This window comes from Mytilus edulis, chromosome 6, assembly GCF_963676685.1.
Source record: "Mytilus edulis chromosome 6, xbMytEdul2.2, whole genome shotgun sequence".
NCBI classification, from domain to species: domain Eukaryota; kingdom Metazoa; phylum Mollusca; class Bivalvia; order Mytilida; family Mytilidae; genus Mytilus; species Mytilus edulis.
The window spans coordinates 2,968,390-2,984,401 of NC_092349.1; positions in this window are offsets into that span (position 1 = coordinate 2,968,390).

Genomic DNA, 16,012 nt, shown 5'->3' on the forward strand with positions numbered 1-16,012 from the left:
TCTCAACTTTCGTATTTTTGTCTGTTATTTTGAAATTTACAAGAGATGGATAGAAACTTTGAATAGAAACATTATAGGCATGACATGATATACAAATAAATCAAAATTGTAGAAATAGAAAAGTAAAAAAAGGTCACCAGAATAAGATCTCCAAATACATCAGCTAGGCTGAAATTGCCAGTTAGATTTTTATAGAGGTATACCCCTTCAATAAGCTGTTTTCAGCCTTTCGTCCGTTGTAAGGAACTAGTGTAATAGATCAATCATTTGCATTACATTAATCGATACAAGAAGATATGAGAGGGTTAGCCGCCCGCCAACATGTTTAACCCTGCTACATTCTATAAATGCATGTCCCGATTCAGGTGCTGTTTTTTAATGGTTGTCGTCCATATATATGGCTGTTTAACTTTGTTGAATATAGATATAAGAAGATGTGGTATGAGTGCAAATGATCTCCATCCAAGTCATACTTTATAAAAGTAAACCTTTATACTAGGTAAAAGTACGGTCTTTTACACGGAGCCTTGACTCACAACGAAAAGTAAGCTATAAAGGGCTCCTAAAATGACAAATATAAATCAATTGAAACGGGAACATCAACGATATAATCTCTATGAAACCAAGAAACACTTATAAACCACAACAAACGACAACCATAAAACATCAGGTTCCTGACTTTGGATCGGTGCAAACAGATGCAGCGGGTTTAAACGTTTCAATAGGTACCAGCCTTCACCCTTAAATGAAACAATAGTTTAACATTACAACACAGAAAGGCATACCACAAACAAAATATCAATTGAAATTGCTTTAACTCAATCAAAAGACAATATTAACACAAATAAATGATTATAGACTGAAAGAATAAATTCGATCTATCATGTCTATTACACAATGTAAATACAAAATCAATAAAATAAGGAGTGATGTGTGTAACAATTTAAAAAAAAAACACAATAAAAAAATTGAGAATGGAAATGGGGAATGTGCCAAAGAGACAACAACCCGACCTTAGAGCAGATAACAGCAGAAGGTCACCAACAGGTCTTCAATGCATCGAGAAATTCCCGCACCCGGAGGCGTCCTTCAGCAGGCCCCTAAACAAATATATACTAGTTCAGTGATAATGAACGCCATACTAAACTCCAAATTGTACTAAAAGTTAAAATAGTACAAGACCAACAAGACTTGGGACAGGCGCAAAAATGCGGCGGGGTTAAACATGTTTGTGAGATCTCAACCCTCCCCCTATACCTCTAGCCAATGTAGAAAAGTAAAGACATAACAGTACGCACATTAAATATATATATATATATAAATCGTCTAAACATCAACCCAACACTGTTAGATCTGTAAATTTGTTTTTCTCTCGCCGGGATTCGAACCCATGCTACTGAGATATCGTGACACCAAATCGCCTGCACTGTAGCCGTCCCGCTAGACCACACGACCACCTTGGCTTCATAAAAAATGAAGCTTTCAGTGGCCGGGTGTTACCGTTCCACGTCAGTTTTAATCTAGCATCGTACTACAGTACATGATATATATATATATATATATATATATACAACTCGTCTAAACATCAACCCAACAATCTTAGATCTACATTTGCTTTCGCAATTGTTTTTGTCTCCCCTCGCCGGGATTCGAACCCATGCTACTGAGATATCGTGACACCAAATCGCCTGCACTATATCCGGTGCGCTAGACCACACGACTACCTTGGCTTCATACAATGATAAAGCTTTCTGTGGCCGGGTGTTACCTTTCCTCGTCAGTTTTAATCTAGCGTCGTAATACAGTACATTATATATAAGGCATGGAGATACATATTTCATAAGTTTAAGCAATTCTGTTTTAGAAATAACTCATATTTATCAAATGTTCATGAATTTAGAGATAAACGTTACCTTTTGCTGCATATTTATCAAATCTAATAAAATTGCATAATTATCTTTTTCATGAAGATCGGTACAAATAATCTTCATACGTAATCCAACCAAATATCATTCTAAAAAAGATGGGTTCATGAACTCGTTTTCAAGTTAAATCAGTTTGAATGATGACAATTTGGCGATAAATTCATCTTTTCCCGATATGTCACAGATTGACTCCGCGAAAATAACATTTAACGTTAGCAGAGGATTACCTCCCCTGTACCTGTATCGTATGCCCTTAACAGTTGTCTTCATACACATTGCATTAACTATTATCTATATTTATGGTGCCTTGAACAAACGATTAAAAAAAATTGAAATCAGTTAGATCGGGAAACAGAAGCTCTGCTACAGACTGCAATGGAGAATTACAAATTTCTCTGAAGACGAAATCATTGCAATTCTTGGGAAACTTGGTGCAAAAACAAACATTGTTTAAAATCTTAAATGAACAAATTTTTAACCGGAAGAACGCCCATACAGCATAGTCCCGTTATATTGAACAATAACATTTCAAAACTCACACATTAAAAACATTTCAAAACTCACACATTTTAAAAATCAAGAAACTAAATATGCCGTTTGTCCCAAAGCACAATATAGCAAACTTGCACAATCCTGTGAAAACCCGCCTGTCCAAGCCAGTCACATTTTTAACATGTTCAACACGCAAGAAAGTAAATTTTCGTTACAAAGAAAATGAAGTCATTACGTACAACAACTTACGCTTCCTTCTTTCGTAGGTATCATTTTCCGATTTCCGTGAATTTTTTTTATTTTGCTCGGTAATCAATAAGGCAGGACCATAATGTGCTGCCTACACATTTACCAGTTAAGAATAAAAGAACAGAAAACGATAGTAAAAGACTAATTAAAACACAGATATGTTGAAAAATACAGAGACATTATACAAGAACAGGAACGACGGAATTTCATAGAGAAGGTGGATAAGACAGCTGAAACTCCAGAAAAAAGTACATAATATTCCTTATCATCCAGTGCAAAAGGAATCAAGTACCACGCCTATCAGAGGTATTGACGATTGTAGTTGTCGCCAGTCGTCTAATTCGCAAATTTTGAATGACTATCTGCAGTGTACGCCGCCGAACGGTAAACGACCGGACAAAATTTCTAATGAGATTTTGAGTCAACCCTGTCGCCATAACAACGGATATTGCAATGGCCTTATTACATTTAGATTTAAACGATTACTACCGAGATGTAAAACTTTTCATGTAGTTAAGGAACCCATCCGACCCAAAAAGTTATTACCTTCATACAGTTTCAAATCTGTTGTTTTTGGCGCTACTTGGTCGCCGTTTAACTTAACGCTTCGATGCTGGAGCATTTACAACGTCACAAGGGTAAAACAGCTACATTGACGGAAAGAGACTTCTACGTTTACAACATTGCTACATGTACATGTTTACAAGACCAGGAAGAGGCGAAAACGTACTTTAAGGAAGCCAGAAAAAAGTTGAAAGAAGCTGTATTCAATATACGATGTTGAACGTAAAATAGTGAATTTATATACGTAAGCTAACTCAGACTTAAAATGTACTAGATACCGTACTTGGTATGTTATGGAATATCATACCGATGATCTGTGTACCATAGTTGTGATAAGTCAATATGAGACATTGTAACAAAAAAAGAGATTTTGAAACATTCTCCGAAGCAAAGATAATAATACAAAATCTATGGAAAAGTGGGCGGGATTTGGATGGAAAAGTTTCGTTCTACTTTGACTATTGTATGAAGCGACTAAGAGAAAAGAACCCAAATCGTCTTTATAAATCGTAAATGATGTTGAAACGAAGGGTAGCTCCTGTGAAAAATTAACATTACTGCAACTGATGCCATTGGTAACGGGAACTAGGCTAGCGTAACATATACAACAGACATTTAAATGTGTACACGTGGTGTTCTGGTTTTGTTGTTAAGCAGAATTACACTTTGTGAAAATCATTCAAACAGTAAATGTGATTTATTGTGAATCGGGTAAAAGAAATAACGGAAAACTAAATAAAAGAAGTGAGATATTGTCCAACAGAATGTAAACCTGCCGATCTCTTACCAAAAGGAACTAACACCGATCAATACATTGATAGTATCATTAGACATGTTAGATAAAAGAACCTTATTGGTCAACTAATCGCACAAAATGGCCAGAAATAACTCATACGAGTAAAATGGTAACGACAATTACAGGGGAAAACGATAAATTTCATACTAATCACTTAGCATTTGAGGCATTATAGACATTTCGAAATATTGAACTCTCAGGAAAATACTAAGAGTAACTGCTTACTTTTATATTTAACTTCTTCGTCGCTAGCCAAGGGGTACAATCCAATTTCCTCCTTTCCATCCGTGGTGGATTGAGATAGAATTTCGGAGACAAAAGGAAATGATTTTCATCGGTTGCAATCGAAACCCGCTGCATCCAATCAAAAAGCGCCTGTAACATGATCACGCGTAAATGTAGAAAGTGTATGTTAACAATTGCCACGTGCTTACTGTGCAACAAGTCTTTACATACGACTATATTTAGTGACAATTTGAATGTTTTTAATCAACTAATAGAAGTTCATGTGTATGTTTCTTGCACAAATGCATGAATGTCAACGTATATTTTCGTTTCCTACTTTATCAAGTGTGTAGAATCTAGACGCTACCGTGTTTTACCTCCAGATTGAAGAATACAAGTGCTACCATTGGCGAAGAATAATGTATTCGGAATGGGCGTGACTTTAATCTACCAATAGATGGCGCAACATTGTTATCACAAATGTTGGCTAAATCTGCCAAGGGTGAAGAAGAGGGAAGTGGATCGTAACCCTTGGCAAGCGAAAATGATCCAACTTGAGATATACCATTAATTAAAAAAAAGTGAAAAATGACGACAATTTAAATCAATATCAAAGTGCCATCTAAAAGAAATAATCCGCAATACTTTTAAATAATAAAATAATTGTAGCATGCACGTTATACATTTATTGATTTCGGATACATGACATATTCTGTTAAAAGCGAACAAAAAGGTAAAAAAGCTACACCGAGAAAAAGTAACCAGCATGTTTGAGTTTCTTATTGACAACACATTTGTTGAATTAAGAGGTAGACTTTTTCAACAAACTGTCAGCATTCATATGTGAATGAATTATGTGCCTCTCCTTGTCGACCAATTCTTTTGTTCATATAAGTCGGAGTTCCTTCTGACACTTGTCACAAGCAAGAAGATCAAAGAAGCCAGATCATTTAATTTCACATTTCGACCCGTTTCATTCAAATATTTATGAAATTGCGCTTTTAAACTTTGTATTTACGTTTTTACCACAATTACGTACCAAATGGGAATACATAGTTAAAAGTTTCACACAACGAATTGTCTCATTGACAGTCATCCCGCATTTTCTTATTTTATACATGGAATGGTCTGAGAAAACAATTGTTATTCCTAATGTTTTGTGATAAGTTTTTCCTTCAGAGTCCTGTTCTCTTGATCCTAAAAACGCAGTCTATTCCAAAGAATTAGATTTGGTTTAACCGTCTGTATACTACTTTACGAAACAGAAAAGCAATAGTAATATTCCACAGTGTAGATACTATTCTGTACGCTATCCGGAATTCGCGATTTTCGAATCGAGAACTTTTTGATCACATTTTAAATTTGATGGGTATACTGAATTAAACGGTAAGTTGATCATCTGTACATTGCTTAATGATTAATTCAGCCGACATCGATATTCTCAAATGGTTTAGAATTAAATTCCGCACATTCAATATTCGTGTCTTTGCCTTAATCAAGAGATTTTCAAGTGCATCACTAAGAAAAATCAGTCGGCGAACCTAAAAACAATCTGTTTACCCTCTTAGTGTACAAATTAACGTGAAAACCAGACTTAATTAACTCAATGAAGTATATTTCAAGTGGTGGTAAAAGTTTCAACCAGATCTTTGATGACAGAAATAAGAAAATTCCACTTGTTTGAATTTCTCACTGTACGATCAGTCTCGCTTGTTTATTTTAAAATTGTATGATCAGTCTTTATGTCACTGTATTCTAGTGGTGATTTCAAAGTTATTTACGATACATTAGAAGGTGGCATTTTTCTAAATAACACAAATATATTTCAATACATTCACATTCTGAAAACTTATGAAACATGTTTTAGCTTGATAGGGTGTACTCGACTTACTACATTAAGTATAAGGATGTTTAAATATTGCTAAAATAAGAGGAAGGTTTGATGTATACTAGTATATAAGTTTAAGAAATGTCCTCTGTTATACTTAAAATTGTACAAACACATAGATTTAGTTGTTATATAAAAATACATGTATTTACACACATTCGAGGCCGTACTGTAGCCTATAATTGATCACAGTTCTTTCACTTTGTTTAAAGTATAGAGCTATATAAAAAAGAAGATGTGGTATGATTGCCAATGAGACAACTATCCACAAAAGACCAAAATGACACAGACATTAACAACTATAGGTCATCGTACGGCCTTCAACAATGAGCAAAGCCCACACCGCATAGTGAGCTATAAAAGGCCCCGATAAGACAATGCAAAACAATTCAAACGAGAAAACTGTCTCTTTGACACTCAATTGTACACCACTTTGTCAAGCGGGGGGTAATAGTGATAAAGAAGTCCGTCTTTCCGTTCGTCCGTTGGACCGGTACAATATGTTTCGCCGGTTTTGTAAGCGCATCTCCTCATAAACCACTTAATATACATTGGGGGTTCCGGCCATTTTCAAATGGAGAGGGGTCCGATCCAGGAGAAAAGGGGATTCCAAATATATGTTCCCATACGAATGAATTGATAGTTAAAAAAGGGTTTCAAACTGCTGGATCCCCTTTTTTTGAATCCGTCACTGATATAACTATTAATTAATCTTATTCGGATTCCTTATCATAAATGATAATGACTGTATTGTGTACCGTCTATTTCGAATTTTAGTAAAAGTCTTTTATTGGGTTACTTTATATATGGGGGCACCCATCAGGTATTTCCAAAACCTCCTAAACCAATCATTAAAGTTTTCTGAAATTGCTCCATTTTTACTCGATGAATGTATTATGGACCTTCTATTTCTGTAAACTTACCAAAATTACATCACATGAATTATCCCCCTACGCAAAGCTGTCTTTATCCATTTTTTTGATATTTTAAAAGACAAGCTTGATTTATGTTAATCATCAATTGGTCAACGGCGGAAGGTGTAAATAATCTTTAAAAATGTAATAGCTAAACAGATAACTGTAACGATACACGATTACAAAGTCCACAAGTGAATCATGTATTACTTTTTAGGCATTTGATTTTAAATAAGACTGATGGAACAAAAATACAATTATTTTGCCGTCTAAAAAATTCATCAGAAATATATTTGTATTGTCTGATGAAAGTAATTACACGTTATAGTTCCCTGGATAGTTCATAATATCACATATACACGTATAAACCTTCAAATTGCTGTTGTTATTTCTTCAAAATCACGACTGGTCATACAGTCAAAAAATCTGAAATCGCTTCTAGAATACAGTCAGTTCTAGACTGATCGTACAGTAATTTATTTTAGGATCCTCAAGGAAAACATACTTTTTTATGGGAAATACGAATATTCTTCTTAAATACGAAAAGAATATTGAAACAGTATATATTTAACTGTAAACTGATGCAAATATTTGCAATAAAAGATTATTTGCTTTGTACTACGAGAGCAAAATTGTCCATCGATTTCACTTTTTTCTACTAAGTTGATGTGATGCACACGTATATTTTATATACTAATGCATGTTTTCGTTACGGTTACTCATATTTATGATGCTATATATACCTTGAAAATGTTCAAAGCTCTTTGTAGATATAGGAGTAAACAAATGATGAGAAAAGTTACCGTAGGCAAAACCGTCCTGTTAGCCAGTTGGAAATCATCGCTTCGAAAATCGCGACTTCCTGATAGCGTACAGAATAGTATCTACACTGTGATAAACTTAACATTTGTAAAGATTCATGACAATGTTGTAAAAATAAGATTGAACCTGTAACACTGCAGAATATATAACTTGCAATTATGTTAAATGAAAAGAGACAAAAACACAAAAACTTCACCTTGACATTTGAACCATGACAATGACATCAAGGTCATAACAAAAATCCTGTCAGGCAAATATATACACATCATAATCATTTCATATACGAAATATAGACATGCTGTCGTAGTTTTAAAAACCGACTAAAATCTTAACATCGACCAATGAACCATGAAATGAGGTCAAGGTCAGATAAAACCTGCCGGACTGACCTGTCCCCCTCACAATCATTCCACACACCACATATGATTGACATACTGCTAAAAGCAACTGCAAAACGAACCTAATCATGTAACTTTAGTCTTGATCAATGATGCATGAAATGAGGTAATGGTCAGATAAACCTTGTTTGATTGACATGTAGACGTTGCAAGGAACCCATATACGAAATACAATTATCCATGACTATTAATATGTGAGTCATACACATGAAAAAAATAATCTATAAAAAAGGGGCAAAAGATATCAGAGGAACAGTCAAACTCATAGATACAAAAATGACTGACAACGCCATGGCTAAAAATGAAAAAGACAAACAGACAAATAATAGTACACAAGAAACAACATGGAAAACGAAAGACTGAGCAACACGAACTCCACCAGCAGATCCAGCTCCACATGTGGCAACGGTCATGTTGTTCAGGTTATTACAAACCCGGTAAATAGTATAATTCGGTAGGTCAATTGTTTTTGCAAACTGTCACTGAACAATGGAAATGTGGTCAAGGACAATGGACATATACAAGTCAGACACTTCGTAACATAAGATGTCTGCATACAAGGTACAAATCATCCAGTTATTTTAGCTTTTGAAAAATAAATCTTTATAAAACTTGTTGACGGTGTCAGCCCCGTCGAAAAGTTAATCCTATGGCGTGCATTCTACTCTTTTCCAACTAGTTATCAAAAATAAAAAAGGCTTTGCTTAAATGCCTGGCAAATTGTCTGTAAAAAAAATCATATGCATGGAAAAATACTGAGCAATAGTTACCCGCGGGAAAGATGGGTTGTTTGTGATGGTTAATTTATTAGTGGTTACAATAGTAAAGTATAAAAATAATACTGATAATAATTATAATGAAAATTATGATTATGAGGAAAGAAATAATCATGGTGATGAAAATGTTTATAATTTAGACATATGTATTTTACTTTCCTTATTATTTTTATTGATGTTGTTAATTTGGTTTCTATTCCAGGCGTAAATGGGGATGAGGTATTAAGGAAGTGTTTAAGAAAGTGTCTTCATGTATAGTAAACAGCTATGCCGGAATCTCCTCAAATTTCAATACGCCCAACATCAAAATGGGTTAAAGCCATCAGAACGGCTACCATTAGGAACAATATGGGATGTATTTTTCCTTTCATCTGATTCGAAATCAGATAGATCAATTGTTAATCAACTCAAAACGATCTTACATAAGGAAGGAGCTCGGGTCGGCTCACGTGACAATTTCATTTCTGGCATTTCTGGATCAATTGTTGAAAATACATTATTGTCTATTTTGAGCTCAGTAACCGTAGTAGCATTAATTTCGCAAGATTTCATCGAAGATGCAAGTTGCAGATTGAGTCTTCGTAGTGCATGCAATTATAAATTAGTATATAGCGAAAAATACAAAGGAATGATTATACCTGTTGTATGCAGCACGTTAGAGTTTAACAACATTCCTTATGAACTACATACTGTACAAGCTATCTTTTTAGGAAACAACCCAGTCGAAACTGTAGACGACTGGCTTCCAGATATAAAGAGGTCTATGCGATATGCTAGAACAACGTATCATGAGGATTGGTTTCAGGCTTATCAGTTTCTTAAAGAACTTCCACAAAATCAAGTCCAAAATTTGATCACCGCATTAACGAATAAACTCTCATTTGATGTTCAAAATTGTCAATTTGATATCGCATTTGATATAATGAAAGACAAGCCAAAAGACATGCAACTTCGATTTATTATTACTCTATTAAATGCAATAGATATGGGTGATACTACAGTACACATTGTTAAAAGAGATGTCTTCGAAAACAACGATTCCTACAAGATACTTTACGGCGGCAAAAACCAATCAGATATTGAAATAATAAAAGGAGCAAAATGTACTTGTGGAAAAAAATACACTGAAATACATATCATAGCAGCAATAGTCGTTACCGCACTTTTAACCTTAACAGGTCGTGCATGTTCGTCGTTTCTTCTTCATGTCTGGAACCGAAAAAGACAGTAATTCTATCAAAACTTTTAATGGGGGTTTTCAGCATATCTGAACTTCTAACATTTATTTTGTGAAGAACCACACTGATTCTACCAGAAAATATTCTGAAAATAAAATTATCAAAATGCGGAACTTTTTTATCAACAATATATTTGTTGAGTTTGGAGATTGATGTTTCAACAGGCACTAGGTATACCAATGGGTATTAATTTTGCATCCCTAGTTGCCGAATTGGTTTTGTACTTGTATGGAGTAGAATTCACACAGAACCTTCTAAAAGACAAAAAGAAAAAAACTCTTTGTGAAATTCTTTAAATTTACTTTCAGATATGGTAAAGATGTCACAGCACTGAATAAGCCATAATTCAGCCAGTACTTACATCTCATATGTACCAGTGAACTTAAAATTAAGGATACTACTGATACTAGAAGGAATGCTCCATATCTTGATCTCTTCCTCAATATTGACATCGAAGGCAACTTTACACAAACAAACGGTTTAAACTTCACAATTGTCAATTTCCCATTTCACAGCAGTAAAATACCTTCTGCCCCATCGTATGGTTTTTACATATCTCAGTTGATATGTTATGCTCATGTCTTTTCACACTAAACGGAAGTTATATACAGGAGTGTGCTTCAACAAAGGTATGATGAGGAAAGATTTAAAATGAACCTCCGTAAACTTTAAGGGATACCATCACGAATTGGTAGATCCATACGATGTCTCTGTATCAATCCTAACTAAGGAAGGAAGACGTAGATAATTATCAAAGGTACCAGGATTATAATTTAGTACGCCAGACGCGCGTTTCGTCTACACAAGACTCATCAGTTACGCTCATATCAAAATATTTATAAAGCCAAACAAGTACAAAGTTGAAGAGCATTAAGGATCCGAGATTCCAAAAAGTTGTGCCAAATACGGCTAAGGTAATTTATGCCTGGGATAAGAAAATCCTAAGTTATCGAAAAATTCAAAGTTTTGTAAACAGGAAATTTATAAAAATGAACACATTATTGATATTCATGTCAACACCGAAGTGTTGACTACTGGGCTGGTGATACCCTCGGGGACGAAACGTCCATCTACAGTGGCATCGACCCAGTGGTGTTATTAGTTATCAAAGATACCAGGATTATAATTGTGTACGCCGGACGCGCGTTTCGTCTATATAAGACTCATCAGTGACGCTCATATCAAAATATTTCTAAAGCCAAACAAGTAAAACGTTGAAGAGCATTGAGGATCCAAAATTTCAAAACGTTGCGCCAAATACGGCTAAGTGATCTATGCCTGGGATAAGAACATTCTTAGTTTTTCGAAAAATTCAAAGTTTTGTAAACAGGAAATTTATAAAATGACAACAGATTGATATTCAGGTCAACACCGAAGTGTTGACTACTGGGCTGGTGATAACCTCGGAAACGAAACGTCTACCAGCAGTAGACACTATTTCCGAATGGATTAAGGAAGTGAGGTCGTTGATACAAATCAGAATTAAGAAACTGAATGGGTCTATCAATGCCCATGTTACGTCAATCTTTAAAGACCCTAATATTGTAAAAACTTATCTTACCTTCATGACAAATATGTTGTTGTCCCCGCAGATAAAGCTCCAAACAACAACGTTTTTGTGTGTAATACTCATTACATTAACTGCTTGATAAACGAATTAGGTATTGACAATTCACTTGGAAACTCAACATATACCCTCACGACACTTACCAAACAGGAAATCCTGGATAAGCATAGGTCTGTTCTATGTTCCTTTGGAAATTCAACCAAAGATGATGAACTGGATCTTCAATCATTGTGCATAAGTATCCTTACAAACAACGGTATATTGCTAGATCTTCCAAGTGCTCCACGAAACCTTTTTCTAAATTATTAACATCTATTTTATCAGCAGTCAAAGACGGGCTTCACAGTTATTGTGAAACTTCCTATTCTAGAGGTGGCTTGAATCAGATGTGAATACTTAAAAATTCCAAAGATCTTTTAGAGTACATACAATCTAACTCTCTTTCATCTTGTAATAGTATTAAAACATTTGACTTTTCTACACTTGACACAAGTATTCCACATTCAAAACTATAGACAAATTGAAAGAGTTGGTATTGCTTTGTTTCATAAAAAAGAATGGCCAACGAAGATACAAGCATCTTGTCTTAGGAAGGGATAAGTCCTACTTTGTAAAAGATCACTCTGATTCAAACAAAAAATTCTCTGAAACTGAGATTATCAAGATGCTTGATTTTTTGATTGACAGCATATTTATTACGTTCGGAGGACGTGTTTTTCAACAGACTATCGGCATTCCAATGGGAACGAATGAATTGTGCCCTCTTCTTGTCGACTTGTTTCTTTATTATTATGCGGCTGACTTCATACAGGAACTTCTTAGGAAGTAGGATGAAACGTAAGCAATATCCTTTAACTCTACTTTCCGCTTTATAGATGATGCTCTTTCACTAAATAATTCAAAATTTGGTAACTATGTTTAAAGCATCTATCCCACTGAATTAGAGATAAAGTAAACAACAGATATAGTGGAGTCGGCCTCATATCTAGCAATTAACATTGAGGGTCGATTGAAAACAAAACTTTACGACAAAAGAGATGATTTCAGCTTTCCAATTGTGAACTTTCCATTTCTAAGTAGCAACATTCTCCATAATGTGTATATTCTCCAAATTGATACGATATTCACGTGCTTGCATTTCCCATCATGATTTTCTTGATAGAGAGTTGTTGCTCACAAGGAAGCTTTTTAATCAAGAGCTCCAAATAATGAAGTTGAAATCATCACTTCGTAAATTTTACGGACGCCATCACGAGTTTGTTAACTGTTATGGGATAACCGTTTCACAAATGATATCGGATATGTTCCCTACGTCGTAACTACAATCCCCTTCCCGTTCATGAATGTGACCTACCGAATTAGACTAATTACCGGATTTGTAATCACATGAGCAACACGATGGGTGCCACATGTGGAACAGGATCGCTTACCCTTCCGGAGCACCTGAGATCACCCCTAGTTTTTGGTGAGGTTTGTGTTGTTTATTCTTTAGTTTTCTATGTTGTGTACTATTGTTTTTCTGTTTTTCTGTTTTTCTTTTTCATTTTTAGCCATGGCGTTGTTAGTTTATTGTCGATTTATGAGTTTGACTGTCCCTTTGGTATCTTTCGTCCCTCTTTTATATTCGATCAATGAGTTTGACTGTCTATCTGGTATCTTTTGCCCGTCTTTTTGAAATATTCACCAAAAAGAAACTATGAACTAAGAACACGTGATCTTGGATTATGCAAAAAATCAAACCCACAATCAATAGTTTATATAGCTCAATTATATCCGGAGCGAAATTTGTACTGTAGGATGATGAATCATCTACAAAGTATTAACACTTGGTCAGCACCTCATTATATTTGGTTTCATTCAATTCAGTGGTTCTCTAAGAGAAGACATTTGCATGTATCTCCCATAGGGTCCTATGTTAAACTAAGTCCCCCACTGATGGCCATCTTGGATAATCAATCGTATACAAAGTAACAACACTTGGTCAGCACCTCATACGAAACAATCATGCTATATTTGGTTTCATTCCATTCAGTGGTTCTCTAAGAAAAGACATTTGTATACATGTATTTCCCATAGGGTCCTATGTAAAACTAAGTCCCATTCTGGTGGCCATCTTGGATGATGGATTGGCTTCAAAGTAACAACATTTGGCCAGCACCGCATAAGAAACATTCATGCTAAGTTTTGTTTCATCTCATTCAGTGTCGGCCGAGGGACAACAAGTGATGAGAATAGCTCACTTGGTCATTCGGGCCAGGTGAGTTATAAATGGTAAATTCATTACACATTCTATTATAAAAATTACCTTATCTAAGTTAACCCTCTTACATGACAAAATATTCAGAAAATCAAAGATTCTGTTTTTGGTAAATACAGCGGTAAATATGATTTTCTATCTTAACATCAAAGGTCTTCTGCATAAATTACATTCTACTGCCTGAATTTGCAGATTGTATGACAAATCTAACCAATTATCATCTTCTATTTCAAAGTTCAAGGTTGGAGTAAGCCTGATCCACCTTAGAGAACTATTCTAGGTGTGAATGAATTATATGAAGAGAACACACCAATTACTCACAATTAAATGATATCGCATGTGTTGATATTCTTCTGTTGTCAATAATAAAACAAAAATCCAGAGAAAATGGAAAAAAAAACACCACTTAATCCCAAGATTCCATCTGTTAACCTTAAGCAGCTTTAGACGATAAATTACAAATCATTGATGTCTGTTTCTCTCCATTGAAGAATACATGTCTATTTTATCACTTTTACTTATTTCTTTACTTATTTCATTTTGCCAATGTTTTCTAGATTCTTTTCTTTCTTTGATTTGATTTGTAATGTTTTGTGTTTTAACGCATTTTAATACTGCTTTTGGTCTATTTCGTGGCAGCCAGTTTTTATTGGTGGAGGAAGCCAGAGTGCCAAGAGCAACCTTCGATAGGAAAACTTGCAATCCTAGTCAATTAAATTTGGAGTCAAGTGCACCCACACGAGCGGGGTTTGCACTCACAACCTCAGTGTTGACTGGCTAGTGATTACAGTAGCAACTACTTAGACCAATCAGTTATCGATGCCCCTTTCTTTTGTTTGAAGATTAAATGTTAAGATAGTGGAATGTTGTTGGGAAGCTGCCTTCAAGGACGTTTACCTGACATTTTTTTTTTCAGGACTAAAACTAAAGGCTCTCACCTGTATTTACTGATGCTTTGGAAATCATGTAAAATAAGGTTAAAATCATAATTAAGGTTGTAGGGCTTGTCTGAAAATTTCAAGGCAGATAAATATTAACCTGATGAACATTTTTTGCAGATAGATCTTGACTAACTAAACATAATAACCTGCGTCACATTTGCCCTAAATGCTTTATTTGCAGAGATATAAACCAAAAAATCAATTTACCCCTATGTTCTACTTTAAGCCATGTCTGTCATGTCAGTTTCGTAGGACACATTTTTAAAACAACATAACCTAATGATGATTATGGCCAAGTTTGGTTAAATTTGTTTCAGTAGTTAAAGAGGAGAAGATTTTGGTAAAAGATTACCAAAGTTTACGAAACATGGTTAAAAATTTACTATCAAGGGCAATAACTCCTTATGGGTCGACTGACAATTTTGGTCATGTTGACTTATTCGAAGATCTTAATTTGCGGAACATTATAGTTGTTTACAGTTTAAGTCTATCTAAAATAATAATCAAGATAATAACCAAAAACTGCAAAATTTCATAAAAATCACCAATTCATGGGCAGCAACCTAACACCAGGTGATCGGATTCGTCTGAAAATTTATGGGCGGAAAGATCTTAATCATTTTTATTTAACGTCAGATTTGCTTTAGTTACAGCGATATAGGCCTTCGGGCCAGGTGAGCTAAAAATATACAAAAATTGTAAAAAATTTACTGTAAAGGGCAATAACTCCTTAAGCTGTCGACTGACAATTTTAGTCTTGATGACTTATTTGTAGATCTTACTTTGCTGAACATTATTGCTGTTTACAGTTGATCCCTATCCATAATAATATTCAAGATAATAACCAAAAACTGCAAAATTCCTAAAAATCATCAATTCAGGGGCAGCAACCCTACAATAGATGGTCGCATTTGTTTGAAAATTTCAGGGCGGATAGATCTGATAAACATTTTTCTTCCA